Genomic DNA, 6,506 nt, shown 5'->3' with positions numbered 1-6,506 from the left:
AGGCCGATAAACCCTACCCGTCCTGCTAACGAGAGGTGGACTATAGGGGACCAACGTAACTGTCACCTACGCGGCCTACCACACGATCCAGCTAGTCAGGGGATATCCACAAGTAATCTAGGTCTAAGCACCACGCTTACACCTATACTACAACTCTAACCTATAGGGTCCTATAGATTAGAAGTACTCAAAAGAGTTGTGAACGAGAACATACATGATTAGTAATTGCATAATGAATTAGAAGTAGATTACCAGAGTCATCCCATGAGCAAGCTTGATTAGAGCTTGATCATGGCGAAGTACAACCGGAGGAAGAACCGACAGGTCGGCCTCTCCTCTAATCCTCCTTCACTCTCCATCTCGCTACTATCTAGATCTACTCTAGTTTAGAGAAGAGAGGAGAGCTCTCATCTCTAAACCCTAGCTTTTGCTCTGTCTATGAATAATGAATAATGATCAAGGGGGTGCCTCCTCCAGGGGCCAGGGGGTCTGGTTTTATAGTCCCCTCAAGTGAACCTGGGCCGTCGGATCAAACCGACATTGATTGAACGGTTATTCTTGATCCTTTAGGTCGGTGGAGCATAATCCGCGAGATTGAGCATGATTGGCCACAGGAGGGGGGCGGGCGCCCAGTAGGACAGGGCGGGCGCCCTGTCTCTGGCCCCGATTCGCCTCCGCTTCGGTCTCGTGGCTTCTGGAGTCTTCTAGATGTAAGATAATTGTGCGGCACGTTAATATCTTTACGTAATCCCGACGTGTGGGCCTTTCTTCCTTATTTCCTGATAACCCCCTGCAGAAATAGACAAACACCAAAACTCGTGGAATTCTGTCAGATAAAACCCTAAGTCTAGATGTTGATTTCATTTGGATCCTTTTCTTTGTTTATTTGATAATTAAATTTGATACTTAAGGACCGTCAACAGCAACCAACTTGGATTTTTGTTTAAAAAATTATCAAGTCCTTTGCTTTGCTGGTTCCGCCCATGTCATGTAATTGTGAAATGGTTGTTTTTGCACTGTGGTACATTGTGCTTCTGCAGCACACTAGGATGGTCCTCTGCTTTCTTAAAGAAAGTATTTGTTCTGTATATTCTAGGATTGCCGACACCAGTTTAAGTATGTATCACTTGATGTGTGAACTTCCATCAAATTCAGGTAAAGCACTTCTGAGTTATGCAACCATATTTCTGTTCTTTGGCATATTTGCTTTCTAGCAATCATAGGCTTTATCTGCTCTTAATGCTGGTGCAAAAGTTGTCAAGATTTCATAACTACACAACTACTTCTCATATGCATAGGGTTCATAAATACATAGATACTTCTCGTAGGCATGTTTACTTCAACAATAAGTTAAAATAACATGACTACAAATGTTCTTTTATTCGGATTAGGTTGGGAAAAAACTGTAGTTTCGATCCAGGTTAATAAATAGTCAGATGTAGTTTGATTTTCTTTGGCACCTATAACATTATATATGCAGATTGCAATATGACTATTTACCGGTGTGCTAATGCTAAGATGTAATTCAAATATGCAATGCAAAGCTTAGTATATTAGTCATTTTCTGATTTTAATTTTTTTCTTCTTTAGTTGTGTTGTTCACTGCATATTGAAATATTTACCTATTTTCATTTGCTACCAAGACATGTAAGCACATCATGTAGGTGCAGGATCATGAATATTTATTTACTTAGTAAGTAATGATTTTGAGAAAATACTCTTAATAATCACCAAAACTCCAAAAGAGGGGATAGCAATCACATGACAGATCAATTGCTTAGTTTTATGATCCAGATGTTCCAATAGCCCGTAACTTTATTGCTATGTAATAATCTATGAACATCATATCTTATGCCATATTTATTTCATTTACAGACCTGTCTATGATACCTAATCACCTAAAGAGGAAGGCCACATCTCTTTCGTCTCTACTGGTTGCACCTAGCTTTTCTATGTGTATTTGCTCAAGTGTTGATCGACATGTGATGTTCAGCATCAATGGAACTTGCCACTATAATATGATGATTGACTCTGTGTCTTTTGCAAACCTCATAGCTGCGAACTATGTAGTTTGTCATTCTAAGCTATCAGCTTAAGTGTTCGATTGTTGTGAATTCCAGATCGTAAATTGTACCTAATAGTTGTGAAATGTATGGTTCAACAACACCGTTAATGTAATGAAGGGTGTGTACACGACCATGAGAGCTATAATGTACATACAAACCATATCATTGCTTCATAAATTGTCATGTTTCTAATGGCATGGTATGGTATATGCTTGATCATAGGTACTGACACGACCATGATGGTGGCAATCACTATATATTAATGTGTGTGACTGACATCTTAGCTTTACCATATCTAATTATGGAGCCATGTCTACTGAGCATGGACTTGCTTTTGTTTTCAAATCATGGTAGGGCGCCCGAAGGGCGCCTGATGTTCTAGTCCATTTGAAATAACTTGATATCATGACTAGATGCATATGCACGTAGGATACGGATTGCTTCAAGTCTTGCCACCGGTGCAAAGGTTTCACCGAAGTCAAGACCTTCCACTTGTGAAAAGCCTTTTGCCACGAGCCTTGCCTTGTTGCGCACCCTTTGCCTTGATCATCCTTCTTGTTTCGGAAGACCCACTTTGTTCCAATCACTCTTGCATCTTTGGGTCGCTCTTCAAGTGTCCACACTTGGTTGCGAGAGAAGTTGTTCAACTCCTCTTGCATGGCCATGATCCAATCCGCATCACAAAGAGCTTCCTCTATAGTCTTTGGTTCATCTTCAAGAGACACAAAAGCGTGATGTTCAATAAATAAAGCATGTCTAGAGCGTGTAGTTACACCACATGATGGACTCCCGATGATGAGATCTTGAGAGTGATCTTGGAGGAGATGTGATGTTCTTCTTAGCGCCACTTGAGGGCTTGGTTGGGGAGCATCAACATCTTGTGCTTGTGCCACCGCTTGCTCATGTGTGACTTGAGTGTCTTCATGAGCATCTCTCACATCCTTGTCTTCATCTTGTGGTACATGTGAGATGGATGGTGAATCAATGACTTGCACATCATCATCTTCTTTAGGCTTGATGTCTCCCACCGGCATGTTCTTCATGGCATCCCTCAATGGTTCACCACCTACATCATCAAGATTATCACTTGCTCTTTGGGAGCCATTAGTTTCATCAAATTCAACATCAAATGTTTCTTCAACCATGTTTGAGGCATGGTTAAAGACCCTATATGCCTTGGACTTTGATGAATAGCCAACCAAGTAGCCAATGTCACATCTTCTTTGGAACTTTCCCAAGTGTTGGCGCTTCTTGTAGATGTAGCATTTGCACCCAAACACTCTAAAGAATGAGACATCGAGCTTCTTCCCATTGAGCAACTCATATGGTGTCTTCTCTAGGAACTTGTGAGGAAAGAGCTGGTTTGATGCATAGCATGCGGTGTTGATTGCCTCGGCCCACATCTTCTCCGAAGTGTTGTACTCATCTAGCATTGTTCTTGCCAAGGTGATCAATGTTCGGTTCTTTCTTTCTACAACCCCATTTTGTTGTGGTGTGTATGTTGAGGAGAACTCATGTTTGACTCCCACTTCATCACAATACTCTTCAATGTTGGTGTTGTCAAATTCTTTGCCATTGTCACTTCTAATTTTCTTGATCTTGACTTCAAATTGATTTTGGGCATTCTTTGCAAACTTCTTGAAAATGGATGCAACTTCGGCCCTGTCTTGCAAAAAGAATGTCCAAGTGTACTGGGAGAAATCATCAACTATGACCAAGCAATACTTGTTACCTCCAAGACTAGCATATGTGGTTGGTCCAAATAGATCCATGTGAAGTAGCTCAAGCACTCTTGAAGTAGAGAGATAGGCCTTGGTTGGATGAGTGTTTGCAACTTGCTTGCCCGCTTGACATGCACTACAAAGCTTGTCTTCTTCAAAGGTCACATCCTTCAAGCCTCTAATCAATTCTTTCTTCATCAACTTCTTGAGTGTGCCCATTCCAACATGTGCTAACCTTCTATGCCACAACCAACCAAGTGAGGTCTTGGTGAATAAGCAAGTCTTGACATCAAGTTCATCGGATGAGAAATCAACTACATATAAGTTATTGTGTTGGAACCCTTTGAATATCACTTCATTATCATCTTCCTTGGTCACTATTACTTCTTTCTTCTTGAATAGGCATTCAAATCCAAGATCACAAAGTTGTCCAACCGAGAGCAAGTTGAAACTCAATGATTGCACATAGAGCACATTGGTGATGGAGTTGTCATTTGATATTGCAACTATTCCTAGACCCTTGACCTTGCCTTTTGAGTTGTCACCAAATGTGATCTTCTCTTGGTTGTCAACATCTTCATCAAGAGAGGTGAACATCCGGGGATCTCCGGTCATATGTTGAGTGCAACCACTATCAATTACCCAATGTGATCCACCGGTCTTGTAGTTCACCTACACACAAGAGATCAAGCTTGAGATTTAGGGACCCACATTTGCTTAGGGCCCTTGACCTTCTCTACTAGTTGCTTTGGCACCTAAATCTTCTTTGGCCTTTGCTTGTTGGGCGGCCCCATGAAGCTAACCTTGACCTTGCCACTCTTGTCTTTCCTTACAATGTAGTGAGCATTGAAGGCTAATGGTCTTGCATGCTTGGGCAAGGGTGGTGGTAGTGGTGCCTTACACTCATGAGCAAAGTGTCCTTCTTGACCACACTCAAAGCATCTCTTGGGCTTTGGCTTGCTTGGTTGATCATGAGTGGCTAGTGACTTGATGAGCTTTGTTTGATGAGCCTTATAGCCAATTCCACTCTTATCCATCTTCATGACGGTGTTCATGAAAAGCTCACTTTGAAGGTCCTTCCCTTTTGTGAACTTGGCTAACCCCATGGTTAGATGTTCCTTCTCTTTCTTGAGCTTGCTATTCCCTTGAGTTAGCTTCTTGATGATTGGGTCATTATTGCTAGCTAACTCATCCAAGATGAATGTTTCATCTTCTTCTTGGTTGTCATACATCAAACCAAGCTTGAGATATTGGTTTTCTTCCTTGAGTAACTTGTTCTCATATGCAAGCTTCTTATCTTGATCAAGTGACTCAATCACAATGGTCTTGTGCTTGGCTTGCTCTTGCAACTCTTTCTTGAGCATGACAATTTCATCCTTGAGTTTGATAGTGTCCTCATAGCTCTCGGCCACTACCACTTTCTTGCCCTTGCAATCAACACATTTGCTTGTGCTCTCCACAAGTAAGTCATCACAAGATGTGGCTACATCAAGCTTAGCAACATGGTTAGTAGCAACATGTGTTTCATCAATTGCAAGTTCATAAGCAATTTCAAGATTGTCATAGTTAGCTTTTAGAGTTGTTAGCTCTTCTTTCATTGCTCTATATCTAGTGATAAGCTCATCATGAACACTCTCAAGTTTATCATGTTTTTCTTTGAGCTCTTTTAGAGAGAGTTTGAGCTCCTTGAGCTTAGTGGTCATGATCTCATTTTGATCTCTAAGCTCATCACTAGACTTTAGCTTTGCTAGAAGTGTTTCATTTTCAAGTTCAAGCTTTTCATTTTGACTTCTAGATTTTCTTATGACTTTTGTGTACTTGTTAAGCAATTTTACAAGTTCATCATAAGAGGGTGATTCGTATTCACTATCACTTTCACTACTCTCATCCTCACTTTGTACCTTCCGGTCACCCTTAGCCATGAGGAATAGGTGTGTTGAGGATGTAGATGGTGATGAAGATGATGGTGATGAAGCATTGATGGCAATGGCGGCAACCTTCGCATCATCACTCTCATTGCCGGAAGAGTCACCATTAGAGCTCTCATGTCGGTGAGCCAATCACCAACAATGTAAGCCTTGCCATTCTTCTTCTTGTAGTGCTCCTTCTTCTTGCCACCTTTCTTCTTGTATTGCTTCTTGTCATTCTTCTCATCATCACTTGAATCATCTTGCTCTTTGTTCTTCTTCTTGTATTTGTCCTTCTTGGGCTTACGACATTGATGAGCAAGATGGCCAAGCTCACCACAATTGTAGCAATCCATCTCGGAGATAGGCTTTCTCTTGCTACTTGTGAAGAACTTCTTCTTCTTCTTGGAATCAAGTTGACTCCATTCTTGTTGAGCTTCTTCAACATCTTGGTGGTTCTTCTCACCATGAGAGCAATGGATGCATCATCATCACTTGAAGTTGATGGCTCAACTTCAATCTTCTTGGCTTTGCCCTTGTGAGAAGCTTTGAGGGCCAAGTCCTTCTTCTCCTTCTTGGCCGATGAGGAGCCATCTTGGGGGTTCATATGCATATACATCTCATGAGCATTGATCTTCCCCAATATGGCGGTTGGTGTAGCGGTGGAGAGATCGCCTTGATGAAGCACCGTTACTATGTGCCCATATTTCTCAATGGGGAGCACACATAGTATCTTTCTTGCGACATCCGCCGCACTCATTTGAGTGAGCCCAAGTCCATTTAGCTCCTCTACAATGACATTCAAGCGAGAA

The sequence above is a fragment of the Sorghum bicolor genome, chromosome 1 (genome assembly GCF_000003195.3).
Source record: "Sorghum bicolor cultivar BTx623 chromosome 1, Sorghum_bicolor_NCBIv3, whole genome shotgun sequence".
NCBI lineage: Eukaryota > Viridiplantae > Streptophyta > Magnoliopsida > Poales > Poaceae > Sorghum > Sorghum bicolor.
The sequence above is the reverse complement of the archived record's forward strand: the minus strand, read 5'-3'. Positions refer to the sequence as shown.